Source organism: Scyliorhinus torazame, chromosome 11, assembly GCF_047496885.1.
Source record: "Scyliorhinus torazame isolate Kashiwa2021f chromosome 11, sScyTor2.1, whole genome shotgun sequence".
In the NCBI taxonomy this organism is placed as follows: Eukaryota; Metazoa; Chordata; class Chondrichthyes; order Carcharhiniformes; family Scyliorhinidae; genus Scyliorhinus; species Scyliorhinus torazame.
In genome coordinates, this window is record NC_092717.1 from 193435686 (window position 1) to 193449674 (window position 13989).

Here is a 13989-nt window from a genome sequence, read left to right on the forward strand (position 1 = left end):
TGACGCCAAAATCTCGTTCGGCTACGGGACGGAGAATCCGTTCTGGCGCACAAAATCCGGAGCGGCGCCAGTTCTTCAATTCTCCACCTCCCCGAAAATCGACGTACTCGTGAACTGCGCCACGCTGAGTATGCACCGCCTCAGGCCATTGCCTGAGGCCTGCCCCGCGATGCTCCGTCCAATACCGGCTGGATTCCCGACGGGGTGGGACTGGTGTGGTCCCACCGTCCATGATCGTCGTGTGGTGGCTGCGGACTCAGTCTGGGGCCACCACAGTCGGGGAAGGGCTGATTGGCGGGTGGGGGGGGCTTCATTCGGGGCTGGGGGTAATGTGTGCGGGCGGTCCGGGGCGCTTGGGTGGTGCGGGGCGCTCGAGTGGCCAATGCAGGGCACTATTTTGCCATTCCTGGTCTGCGTGCTGTGTCCGACATGGAGCATGGCAAGGCCGCTGGAGTTCGCCACCGTGCGCATGTGCGGCCTCTGTCCAGGAAGTGTAGGGGACCGTATCGGCAGCTAGATCTGCGAGCTCTACGACGTCAGTCTGCTAGCCCCCAGCAAGATGGGGAATCTGTGGCCTTTGGATGCCAGTTTCCCTGGTGTAAAAGACCACAGGTTTCCTGACGACGTGGGGACTTAGCGCCAAAAACGGAGAAACCAGCCCCAGATATATTATACCTACAGGATGTCCATTATCCATTTGGCTTGTTACATCTGTGAAGAACTCTCACAAATTAGTCAAACATGATTTATCTTCATAAAACCGTACTGACTCTGATGGATTGCATTTGGACTTTCTAAATGTACTGTTATCACTTCCTCAATAACGGTTTCGAGCAATTTTTAAAAAAAAAATCATTTTATTGGATGTGGGTGTCGCTGGTTAGGCCAGCATTTATTGCCCATACCTAGTTGCCCTTCAGAAGGGTGTGGTGAGTTGCTTTCTTGAACCACAGCAGTCCTTGAGGTGTAGGTACATCCACTGTGCTCATAGAGAGGGAGTTCCAGGATGTTGCCCCAGTGAAGTGAAGGAACGGCAATATATTTCCAAATCAAGGTGGTGAGTGACTTGGAGGGGAACCTCCAGGTGGTGGGGTTCCCAGGCATCTGCGGCTCTTGTCCTCCTAGATGGTAGTGGTCGTGGGTTTGGAAGGTGCTGTCTAAGGGACCTTGGTGAGTTACTGCAGTGAGTTGCTGCGGTGCATCTTGTAGATGGCACACACGGCTGCCACTGTTCATCGGTGGTGAAGGGTTTGAATGTTTGCGGAAAGGAGGGCAATCAAGCGGGTTGCTTTGTCGCGGATGCTGTCAAGCTTCTTGAGTGCTTTTGGAGCTGCACTCACCCAGGCAAGTGGAGAGTATTCCATTACACACCTGACTTGTGCCTTGTAGCTGGTTGACAGGCTTTGGGGGGTCAGGAGGCGAGCTATTCGCCAATTGATTCCTAGTTTTTGACCTACCCTGGTACCCACAGTATTAATATGGCTAGTCCAGTTCAGTTTCTGATCAATGGTAACCCCCAGTATATTGATTTTGGGGGATTCAGTGATGGCAATGCCATTGAATGTGAAGGGACAATGGGTAGATTATCTCTTGTAGGAGATGGTCATTGCCTGGCACTTGTGTGGCATGAATGTAACTTGCCACTTGTCTGCCCAAGTCTGGAAATTGTCCAGGTCTTGCTGCATTTGGACATGGACTGCTTCATTATCTGAGGAGTCGCAAATGGTTCTGAACATTGTGCAGTCATCTGCAAACATCCTCACTTCTGATCTTATAATGGAAAGAAGCAGCTGAAGATAGTTGGTCCTAGGACACGACACTGAAGAACTCCTGCAGTGATGTCCTGTAGCTGAGGTGATTGACTCCCAACCACGACAACCATCTTTCTTTGTGCCAGGTATGAGTCCAACGATCGGAGAGTTTTACCCCTGACACTGTCTGCACAAGGACTGTGAGTTGGTCACTTCTACCAATACTGTCGTGGACAGGTGCGTCTGCTGCAGGCAGATTGGTGAGGATGAGGTCAGGTATGTTTTCCCTTTTGTTGGTTTCCTCACCGCCTGCTGCAGTCCCAGTCTAGCAGCTATATTTTTTTGGACCCGGCCAGCTCGGTCTGTGGTGGTGCTCTTGAGCCACTCTTGGTGATGGACTTTGAAGTCCCCCACCCACGGGCGGCACAGTGACGCAGTGGTTAGCACTGCTGCCTACGGTGCTGAGGACCTGAGTTCGATCACGGCCCTGGGTCACTGTCTGTGTGGTGTTTGCACATTCTCCCGTGTCTGCGTGGGTTTCACCTCACAACCCAAAGATGTGCAGGTTCGTGGATTGGCCACACTAAATTGCCCCTTAATTGGAAAAATAATAATTGGGTACTCGTAAATTTATTTTTAAAAAGGAATTCCCCCACCAAGAGCATATTCTGTGCTCTTGCCACCCTCAGTGCTTCCTCCAAGTAGTGTTCAACAGAGAGGCGTATTGATTCATCAGCTGATGGTGGCCAGTACATGGTAGTTTGTAAGTAAGGAGGACTTTGCAGGGTTGGCAGGGCTGGGTTGACTGTTGTCGTTTCCGGTGCCTGTTTCGATGCTGGATGGTCTGATTGGTTTTATTCCTTTTTTGTGTTTTCGTAGCAGTTGAATACAACTGAGTGGCTTGCTGGGCCATTTCAGACGGCATTTAAGAATCAACCACATTGCTGTGGGTCTGGAGTCACATGTCGGCCAGATCAGGTGAGAACGGTAGATTTCCTTCCCTAAAGGACATTAGTGAACAAGATGGGTTTTTACCACAATCGACAATGGTTTCATGGTCATCATTAGACTTTTAATTCCAGATATTTTATTTTATCCCAATGATAGATGTTAAACTAACTGGCCTATAGTTTCCTACTTTCTGCCATTCTCCCTTTTTGAATACATTAGCATTCTTCCAATCCACTGGAATCTTTCCCATATCCAGGTAATTTTGGAATATTATAACCAATGGATCTACTATTTCCACTGTCACTTGCTTTAAGGCCCTAGGATGTAGGCCATCAGGCCCTGGGGACTTATCTTCCTTCAATCCCAAGAGTTTGTTGATTACTTTTTCCCTATTGATGATAATTGTTTTAAGTTCCTCCATTCTATTACCTCCACATTATCTGTCACTATTGGGATTGTACTAGTATCTTTCACTCTGAAAATTGAGGCAAAATATTGATTTAGCATCCCTTCCGTTTCTGTGTTCCCCACTATTTACTCCCCGCTCATCCGCCAAGGGACCAACATTCACTTTAGCTACTCTCTTGCCTTTTATACACTGATAGAAGCTTTTGCGATCCTTTTTTTATATTTTGCATTAGCTATCTTTCATAATTTACCTTTGCTCTTTTTATTACTTTTTTTACGACCTTTTATTGATCTTGAAAAGTTTCATAATTTTCCAGCCTGTCACTGGCCTTTGTAGTATGGTATGTCTCAGTTTTTGTCTTTTCGTTATCTTAACCATGTTGCTTAGCCATGGATGTTTTTCCCCGCTTACAATCTTTCTTCCTCTCTGGAATATGTTTTAGTTGGGATAAATTGAACATCTCCTTAAACAGCTGCCACTGCTCATCATGTGGCCTACCTTTTAATCTTCCTGCCCAGATCATTAGGGCGTAATCTATCCACATGCCAACTTAATTCCCTTTGTTTCACTCCAGAACTTACTGCGGGACTCGGTTTCTAGCCCTCAAACTGAATTTGAAATTCTATCATGCTATAATCACTCTTACCTGGAGGATCCTTAACCATGAGGTAATTAATTAATCTCTCCACACTACACATTATCAAGCCCAGAATAGCTTGCTGCCTGGTTGGTTCTACAACATATTGCTCCAAGAAACAACCTCTCACGACTTCCGGTGGCGGCTATGAGGAAGTAAGTCATGCATTTGGTGGCTCCCGCTCTGGCCGGGCTTTTGGACCTTTCCCCCCGACTTTTGAGCGCTGGCTTTGGAGGCAAAGTCAATCTGGCACAAGTTCCACACATTAGTGTATGGAACGAAGAACCCCAAGGGATCAAAAAGGGAGAAATAGAAAGACAAGTAAGGGCTGGGTGGAGGTTGCGGCAGAAGACAATATGGCTGATGTTTGGACCGCTGCTGTGACGGCCCAACCATCAATGGAGGAGTTGATGCAGGTCATTCAAGAGGGCTTCGCTAGACAGAAACGGCACTGTCTTGATCCGATAAAGGAATTGATCGATCGGCTGGAGCGCAGGTTGGATGCCCAGGATCGGACGATTCAGAAGCTGGAGAAAGCGCTGGCGGACCAGGAGGAGCACCAAATGGTGGTGGAGCTGGAGCTGGGGATGTTGAAGGATCAGCAAAAAAGGCTGCTGGAGAAGGTAGAGAACCTAGAGAATAGAGCTCGCTGGCAGGACTTAAGAATTGTCGGTGTCCTGGAGTGGGCTGATGCTGGCACGTTTGTTGCGCGTATGTTTCAGAAGCTTCTGGGGAGGGTTTTTTTCCCCGACCGTTGGTGGACAGGGCGTACAGAGCACTGGCAAGGAAGCCGCCGCCGGGGGATGCCCCAAAGGCGATGGTGGTCTGGTTCCACAGGTTCCTGGACAAGGAGTGTGTTCTCCAGTGGGCCAAGCGTACGCGGAGCTGCAAATGGGACAACAGCATTTTGCCTGTTTACCAGGATCTGAGCGTGGAGGTGGCCAGAAGGAGGGCAGGCTTTAACCAAGTTAAGGCGATCCTGTTCAAGAAGCGGGTGAAATTTGGACTGTTATTCCGGCGCATCTTTGGGTTATACACGGGGACCAGCACCATTATTTTGAGTCGCGCGAAAACACGATGGACTTTGCCAAGAGGAAAGGACTGGTGCTGAACTGACAACTTTTTGTTTTAAGTTGCAACTTTTTGAGTGATGTTTATATGTTTCTATTGTCGTTTCTCTTCTGTACTTGAGTTTGGTTGAAGAAGGGGGAAGTAAAAGTTATTCGGTTTCTGCGGGTTTTCGGTGTTTTGGTGGGGATGGCTGGTGGGGCTTTTTACTTTGTATTCCTTTGATCTACACTATTGGGAGGGGTTTCTGTGTGATTTTCTTTTTGGGTTGTCTCTTATGTTAATTAGGCGATTGTTTGGGGTCGGTTTGATGAGGGAAGTGGTTTTGATAGGCGGGGGGGAGGGGAATGAGGGAACAGTAGGTGGGAGACTTCTTGGTGCCGGTGGCGAGGGCCACCAGGCTAGCTGGGTGAGCTAGTCTACGGAAGCAAAGTGGGGTGTGTGCATATGATTAATCTATGGCAGGGTTAGGTTACAAAGTGTTGTTGCTGGGAGTGGTGGGGGGGGGGGGGTGGTGGAGGGGAGAGTTACTCTGCTGACGAGGGAGGGACTTAGGTTTTGAGACAAAGAGGAGTTCGGTGGTGGGGGCTGCCAGGAGGCGGGCCGATGGAGGCGCGGTGCATGGGCCAACTAGGCTGATCACCTGGAATGTTAGAGGGTTGAACGGGCCGGTCAATAGGGCACGTGTGTTCGCACATCTGAGGGCTCTGAAGGTGGACGTGGTAATGTTGCAGGAGACACACCTGAAAGTGCTGGATCAAGTCAGGCTAAGGATGGGTTGGGTCAGTCAGGTCTTTCATTCGGGGCTGGACACCAAGATTAGAGGTGTTGCGATTTTGATCAACAAGCAGGTGCAATTTCAGGCAGGCAGTATCGTCTCGGATGGGGGGGGGGGGGGGGCGTTATGTCATGGTTAGCGGTAAGCTGGAGGGGAGGAAGGTAGTCTTGGTTAATGTGTATGCGACAAATTGGGATGACGTGGAATTTATAAAGAGGTTGCTGGGGAAGATACCGGACCTGGACTTGCACAAGCTGGTTATGGGACGGGATTTTAATACAGTCATCGACTCCGGCCTGGACCGGTCATGTTCAAAAACGGAGAGGGTGCCAGCAATAACAAAGGAACTGATAGGGTTCATGGAGCAAATGGGGGTGGGTGGGGTCAACCCATGGAGGTTTAGGCAGCCGACGGGGAAGGAGTTTTCTTTTTATTCGCATGTTCACAAGGGTTATTCCCGGATAGACTTTTTTCATTTTGAGCAGGGATTTACTGGCAGGGGTGGTGGACATGGGGTATTCGGCCATCGCTATTTCGGATCATGCCCCACACTGGGTGGAACTGCAGGTTAGTGAGGAGAGCTTCCAGCGCCTGCAATGGAGGTTAGAGTTGGGGTTGTTGGCCGTCGAGGTGGTGTGCGAGAGGCTGAGGAAGTGCATGCAGAATTACTTGCAGGTTAATGACACGGGGGAAGACTCAGCAGCGGTGGTCTGGGAGGCGTTGAAGGCAGTGGTGAGAGGGGAGCTGATTTCGATCCGGGCTCATAGGGACAGGACGGATAGGGCAGAAATGGACCGACTGGTTCAGGAGTTCTTACAGATAGACAGGAGGTATGTGGTGACCCTGGGGGTGGAGCTCTTAAGGGAACATCGGAGGCTGCAGGCTGAGTTCAGGGTGTTGTCCACAGGTGAGGCAGTGGAGCAGCTCAGAAAGGCGCGGGGTGTGTTTTATGAACATGGGGAGAAGGCCAGCAGAATGTTCTTAGGAAGAGGGTTGATGGGGATGGGAACTTGGTAGGGGAGTCGGCAGGGCTAAACAGGGCATTCAGGGACTTTTACAGTAGGCTCTATTGCTCGGAGCCCCCACGCTTTTAGGATGGACTGGCCTTCCCAAGGGTGGGTAGGGAACTGGTGGATGGGCTGGGGCCCCAATTAGGGCCGAAAAAATAGTGGAGGGCTTGAAGGCAATGCAGTCGGGTAAAGCCCCGGGGCCGGACGGGTACCCAGTGGAGTTTTATAAAAAATTCTCAGGGATTTTAGGGCCGGTGCTGGTCAAGGTTTTCAATGAGGCAAGGGACAGAGGGGCGCTGCCCCCGACGATGTCACAGGCCACTATTTTGTTGATATTGAAGCGGGACAAGAACCTGGAGCTATGCGGGTCATATAGGCCGATCTCCCTGCTCAATGTGGATGCCAAGTTGCTGGCCAAAGTTTTGGCCTCCAGGATTGAAGATTGTGTGCCGGATGTAATTATGAAGGATCAAACCGGGTTTGTCAAGGGCAGGTGGCCAATATAAGAAGGCTGCTCAATGTGATTATGATGCTCCCGGAGAGTTGGGAGGTTGAGGTAGTTGTGGCAATGGATGCGGAAAAGGCGTTTAACCGGGTGGAATGGGACTATCGATGGGAGTTGCTGGGTCGATTTGGGTTCGGTAAGGGCTTTATTGACTGGGTCAGGCTGTTGTACGAGGCCCCGGAGGCTAGTGTAAGGATGAATAGGACGAACTCGGACTATTTTAGACTGTACCGGGGGACACGACAGGGGTGCCCCCTCTCCCCACTGTTGTTTGCATTAGCTATAGAACCACTGGCAATTGCTCTGAGAGCTTCAAGGGGCTGGTTCAGGGGAGGGGGGGTGGAACATAGAGTCTCGCTGTCCGTGGACGACCTGATCTTTTCCGTATCGGATCCAGGGGCAGGGATGGACGGAATTATGGCGCTTTTGGGGGAATTTGGCCGGTTTTCGGGGTATAAACTGAATATGACAATGAGTGAGATGTTTGTAGTCCGGGCGAGGGGTCAAGAGGGTCGGCTGAGGGAGTTGCCGTTTAGGTTAGTGGGGGACAGTTTCAGGTACTTAGGGATACAAGTGGCGTGCGACTGGGGCCGGCTACACAAGTTGAACTTGTCCCGGGTGGTTGAAGAGATGAGGGGCGAGTTTCAGAGATGTGATGCGCTGTTGTTAGCTGGGAGAGTGCAGACGGTCAAAATGACGGTCCTACCGAGATTTCTGTTCGTATTTCAGCGTCTCCCAATTTTCATCCCGCAGTCCTTTTTTTAAGAGGGTTAATAAAATCATCCTGGGCTTTGTGTGGGCGGATAAGTCCCCGTGAGTGGAGAAGGTAATGCTCGAGCGGAATCGGGGGAGGGGAGGCTTGCGCTGCCGAATTTTAGTAATTATTACTGGGCGGCTAACATAGCCATGATAAGGAAGTGGGTGGTGGGGGCGGGGTCGGTTTGGGAGCGGATGGAGTCAGCCTCGTGTTGGGGCACCAGTCTGGGGGCGTTGATAACAGCACCTCTGCCATTCCCGCTGATGAGGTACTCCACCAGCCCCATAATGGTGGCGGCCCTGAGAATATGGGGTCGTGGAGGAGGTACGTTGGAGCAGTGGGAGCATCGGTCTGGACCCAATATGTGACAATCACTGGTTTGCCCCAGGGAGCTTGGATTGGGGGTTCCAAGTATGGCGAAGGGCAGGAATTGAGAAGATGGGGGACTTGTTTTTAGAGGGGAGCTTCCCTAGCTTGAGGGCGCTGGAAGAGAAGTTTGGGTTGGCAAGGAGGAACAAATTTAGATATTTACAGGTGCGGGACTTTTTGCGCAGGCAGGTATCATCCTCCCCACTCCTGCCACTAAGGGGGATCCAGGATAGGGTAGTGTCTAGGGAATGGGTGGGAGAGGGGAGCGTCTCGGACATCTACAAAGAACTCATGGGGGCGGAGGAGATGCGGACCGAGGAGTTGAAGCGTAATAGGGAGGAGGAGTTCGGTGGTGAGATGGAGGATGGCTTATGGGTGGACGTGTTGAGCAGAGTCAACGTGACTGCAACATGCGCCAGGCTCAGCTTGATCCAATTCAAGGTGGTCCACCAGGCCCACATGAGTAGATTCTTTGGGGTGGAGTTCAGGTGTGTGAAATGTGCGGGAGGACTCGCAAAACTTAGGGGATATTGGCAGGGGTTTGCGGACGTCATGTCCAGAGTATTGAAAACAAGGGTGGCAATGAGTCCAGAGGTGGCGATATTTGGGGTGTCGGGAGACCCGGGAATCCAGGAGGAGAAAGAGATGTTCTGGCCTTTGCTCACCTGGTAGCCTGGAGACGGATACTGCTAGCTTGGAGGGATTCAAAGCCCCCCAAGTCGGAGACCTGGCTAAATGACATGGTGAGCTTTCTCGGCCGAGAGAAGATTAAATTTGCCTGGAGAGGGTCACTGTTAGGGTTCGCCCGGAGGTGGCAACCATTCCTTAACTTCTTCACGGAGAATTAATCGTCAGCAGGGAGGGGGGGGGGGGGGTGATGGGGCAGGTTGGGAGGGGGGTTAGAATAGGGGGTCAATTAGGTGGGTCTTGGCGGGTTGGGAGTCAGGGTTTGCACTATGTCTATTGTTCTTTGTACATTGTTTGTATACTGCTGCTGTTTGTAATGCCAAGAATACCTCATTAAAATTGTTTTTTAAAGAAAGAGACAACCTCTCACACATTTAATGAACTCTCCCTTGAAGTTACCCTTGCCAATTTGATCAATCCAGTCTATTTGCATATTAAAATCACCCAAGGTTATTATCGCACCTTTCTTACAAGCCTCCAATATTCCATGGTTTATACTGTGCACCACTGCAGAACTATTGTTTGGGGACACATAGATTACAACCACCAGTGACTTCTTTGCTTTGCTATTTCTTGTTTCTACCCAGACTGATTCCACGTCTTGATTTCCAGTGCCGATATCATTTCTCACTACAGCACTGATCCCTTCATTTACCAGCAAAGCTACACCACCTCCTTTACTTTTCGGTCTATCCTTCTGAAATACTGAGTACCCTTAACTATTCAACTCTCAGACGTGGCCTCCTTACAACCATATCTCAGTAATCATCACCAATTCATATCACTTTTTCTTTATTTGCATTATTTATTCATTAATTTTGTTCCAAATGCTTCATGCATTCAAACACAAGGCTTTACGTTTGTTCTATTATCAAATTTCCCTATTTTTGGCTGATTTCTAGGTGCAAAAATAGTTAGACCACACCTGGAATGCTGGGAACGGTTTTGGTCTCAGGAAAGCTATACTGGCATTGGAGACAGTCCAGATAAGATTCACTAGGTTGAACCCGAATATGGAGGTATTTTCATATGTGGAGAGGTTGAGTAGGTTCATTTTTAATCAGTAAGGAAATCAGGGTTCTGGGGATAAGACAGGAAAGTGGGGTTGAGGATTATCATATCGTATCAATCATGATCTCATTGAATGACAGAGCAGACTCGATGCGCTGAATGGTTTACCTCTGTCCTGGGGCGAAATTCTCCGGAAACGGCGCGATGTCCGCCGACTGGCGCCCAAAACGGCGCAAATCAGTCGGTCATCGCGTCGCCCCAAAGGTGCGGAATGCTCCACATTTTTGGGGGCCGAGCCCCAACCTTAAGGGGCTAGGTCGGCGCCGGACGAATTTCCACCCCGCCAGCTGGCGGAAAAGGCCTTTGGTGCCCCGCCAGCTGGCGCAGAAATGACATCTCCGGGCGGCGCATGCGCGGGAGCGTCAGCGGCCGCTGACAGCATTCCCACGCATGCGCAGTGGAGGGCGTCTCTTCTGCCTCCGCCATGGTGGAGACCGTGGCGGAGGCGGAAGGGAAAGAGTGCCCCCACGGCACAGGCCCGCATGCGGATCGCTGGGCCCTGATCGCGGGCCAGGCCACCGTGGGGGCATCCCCCGGGCCAGATCACCCCGCGCCCCCCCCAGGACCCCGGAGCCCGCCCGCGCTGCCTTGTCCCGCCGGTAAGGTAGGTGGTTTAATCTACGCCGGCGGGACAGGTATTTTAGCGGCGGGACTTCGGCCCATCCGGGCCGGAGAATCGCGTGGGGGGGCCCGCCAACCGGCGCGGTGCGATTCCCGCCCCCACCGAATCTCCGGTGCCGGAGACTTCGGCAACCAGCGGGGGCGGGATTCACGCCGGCCCCCGGCGATTCTCCGACCCGGCGGGGGGTCGGAGAATCTCGCCCCTTATGTCTTATGGCCTTACGGTCTTATGCCGGCTTTCATTCCTTTTTAAGGGAATTTATAATAGAAACTGGAGGTCTGAAGTTGTCAAAATTGTACAGCACTGCTCACACAATGGTATCATCGCCAGATCCTTTAGGATTTGTGGGAGTTGGTGCGGCAGAGAATCAAAATGTAACAAAACCGAGAGGTCTTTTGTTGAATTTTGTAGAGAGGGTGGAAATTACGAAGGTGAAGTGGTTTAGGGAGGGAATTGTAAGGTAGTTACAAAGATCAGCTTTGAATGATGACATGGAAGCAGCAAGGAAGGAGCATTTTGGGGAAAGAACAGTAATCTAGAGTCACAGGATTATCGGAGATTTCTGGGCAGTGATTTTCTCACAAGTAGTCAAACTTCACTTGTACCAAACTTCAGTTGTATCATGACAGCAATCACACTTCAAAGTCATTAATCGCACAAGAAACTTTCCGAGACTTCTTTCAGAGATGTGATAGGAAACTAGACAACTGTAATTATTCTAGTGTGAGGTCATCGCGAGATTTGAAGATAAGGGCAACGATCCTGAAGTTGAAAAGCAGCAAAGTAACTAAAGTAACTGGCAGTGCGTTGCGCGGGGGGGGGGGGGGGGGGGGGTAGGGGGGGGGGGTAGGGGAGAAGAAAACTATGAAGTTGTTAAAGTTACAAGGAAAATTAACAAAGTGGCCAAAAAAATCTTTCATCCAAAATCAGTAGAGAAGAACCAAGGGACCTGCAGTGTTGGCAATATTTGTGATTCAATCAAAAGTTATGTCATTTGTAGAATTTTTAATATCCAAAATTCACATGGGAAATTTAAAAATTGTTCTACATGCTTAAATTTCCCATGTGAGCTGTGAACACTTAAACAAATTCTGCCTATCCCAAAATTCTTCTTGTGGTTTGGCAGTACACTGCATATAGCCATAGCAACCGCTGAATTGCGGAGAATGATCAAGTCAAGTTACATTTTTCCTACAGGTGTTCTGAAAATTTATCCAGTTTATTTAGAGACCACAGATTGTCTGAACTTTACCTCAAGGTGTTAGACAGGTTGGGCGGAGCCATCAAGTTGTGGAACGTATATGGCCTCTGGAACACACATGGATGTCTGAGTTACTCTGAACAGAATAACATTGCATCACACAGAAAGGCACAAATCCTCATTTGATGCAAATGTGGATTAGAGTTTGGAAATCAGTGCCCCAATTCATTGCAGCGCTAAGGTTCTTAGTCATTAAAATCCTCCTCAAAGATAAAGAACCGAGGAGGGACAATCAATGGGACTACTTTATTGTGGATGGTGTTGAGCTTTCGGAATGCTGTTGGAGCTGCACTCACCCAGGCAAATGGACAGTATTCCTTCACACTTTTGATTTATGCCTTTTAGATGGTAGACAGGGTTTGGAGATATAGGAAGTGAGTTATTCACCACAGAAATCCCAGCCTCTTGCATGCTCTTGTAGCCACAGAATCTATGTGGCTGGTCCAGTTCAGTTTCTGGTCCATGGTGACCCCTAGGATATTGATGGTGTGGGATTCAATGACGGAACTGCTATTGAATGACAAGCAGGGATGGTTATATTTTCTCATGTTGGAGATGATCATTTCCTGGCACGTTGTGGCACAAAATGTACTTGCCACTTATCAACCAAATCATGAACATTGTCCAGATCCTGCTGGAGTGAACTTATTCATGGCTTGAGGATTTGTGACTGGTACTGAACACCATTTGCAATTGTAAGTAAGCATTCCCAAACCTTCACCTTATCATGGAGATAAGACCATTGATGAAGTAGCAGAAAATATTGAACCTGGAATACTGGAATGAAGAGCTCCAGCACTGATATCCTGGGGATGATATGATAGGCCTCAAACAACCATAAACATCAATTAGATCATGGCTGATCTCTTCCTGGTCTCAAATCCTGTTGCCCCTATTTTTAAAATCAAACATACATCTATCTCTTTCTTGAAACCATTTAATGACTCAGATTCCACTGCACTATGGGGCAGTAAGTTCCACAAATTCACTACCCTCTGCGAGAAGTAGCTCCTCCTCATCTCAGGTCTAAATCTAACCACTGCCTCTCAATCTATATCTGTGAAGTCTCATTCTAGATTGGGGAACATTTGGTCTACGTTTACTTTATCAATCCCATTTAGTATTTTTTACACCCTCTCATCCTTCCAAAATCCAGCTAGTATAAGCCCAAACTGTTCATTGTCTCCTAATACGTCAACCTTTCATCCCCAAAATCAATCTGGTGAACATCCTCCAATGCCACTACCTCAAATAAGGAGACTAAAAACAATACTCCAGATGTGGTCTCACCAACACCCTATACAATTGCAACAACACTTCTTTTATACTCCAGTCCTTTTGCAATAATAATAATAATCTTTATTGTCACAAGTAGGCTTACATTAACATGCAATGAGGTTACTGTGAAAAGCCCCTAGTTGCCACATAGTCGCCTGTTCGGGTACACTGAGGGAGAATTCAGAATATCCAATTCATCTCAAAGCATGTCTTTCGGGACTTGTGGGAGGAAACCGGAGCATCCGGAGGCAACCCAAGCAGACACAGGGAGAACATACAGACTTCACACAGACAGTGGACCCAAGACGGGAATCAAACCTGGGACCCTGGAGCTGTGAAGCAAAGGTTCCACCCACTGTGCTACCGTGCTTAAATGCCTTTTTAATTATCTGGCACCTTCCCATGCAATTGCAGAAAGTGTAACACCTGCCCCTTTACCTCTTCCATGCTCAACATCCCAGGCCCAAAACTCATTCCAGGTTAAGCAGCGTTTCACTTGCATCTCTTCCAATTTGGTCTATTGCATTCGCTGCTCCCAATGTGGTCTCCTCTATATCGGAGAGACCAAACGCAGACTGGGTGATCGCTTTGCTGAGCACCTTCGGTCTGTGCGCATTCAGGACCCTGACCTTCCCGTTGATTGCCATTTTAACAAAAGACCCTGCTCCCATGTCCACATGTCTGTCCTTGGCCTGCTGCAATGTTCCAGTGAAGCTCAACACAAACTGGAGGAACAACATCTCATCTTGCGGTTAGGCACGCTACAGCCTTCCGGTCTCAACATCGAATTCAACAACCTCGGATGATTAGCTTTACCCCACCTCGACCCATTCGT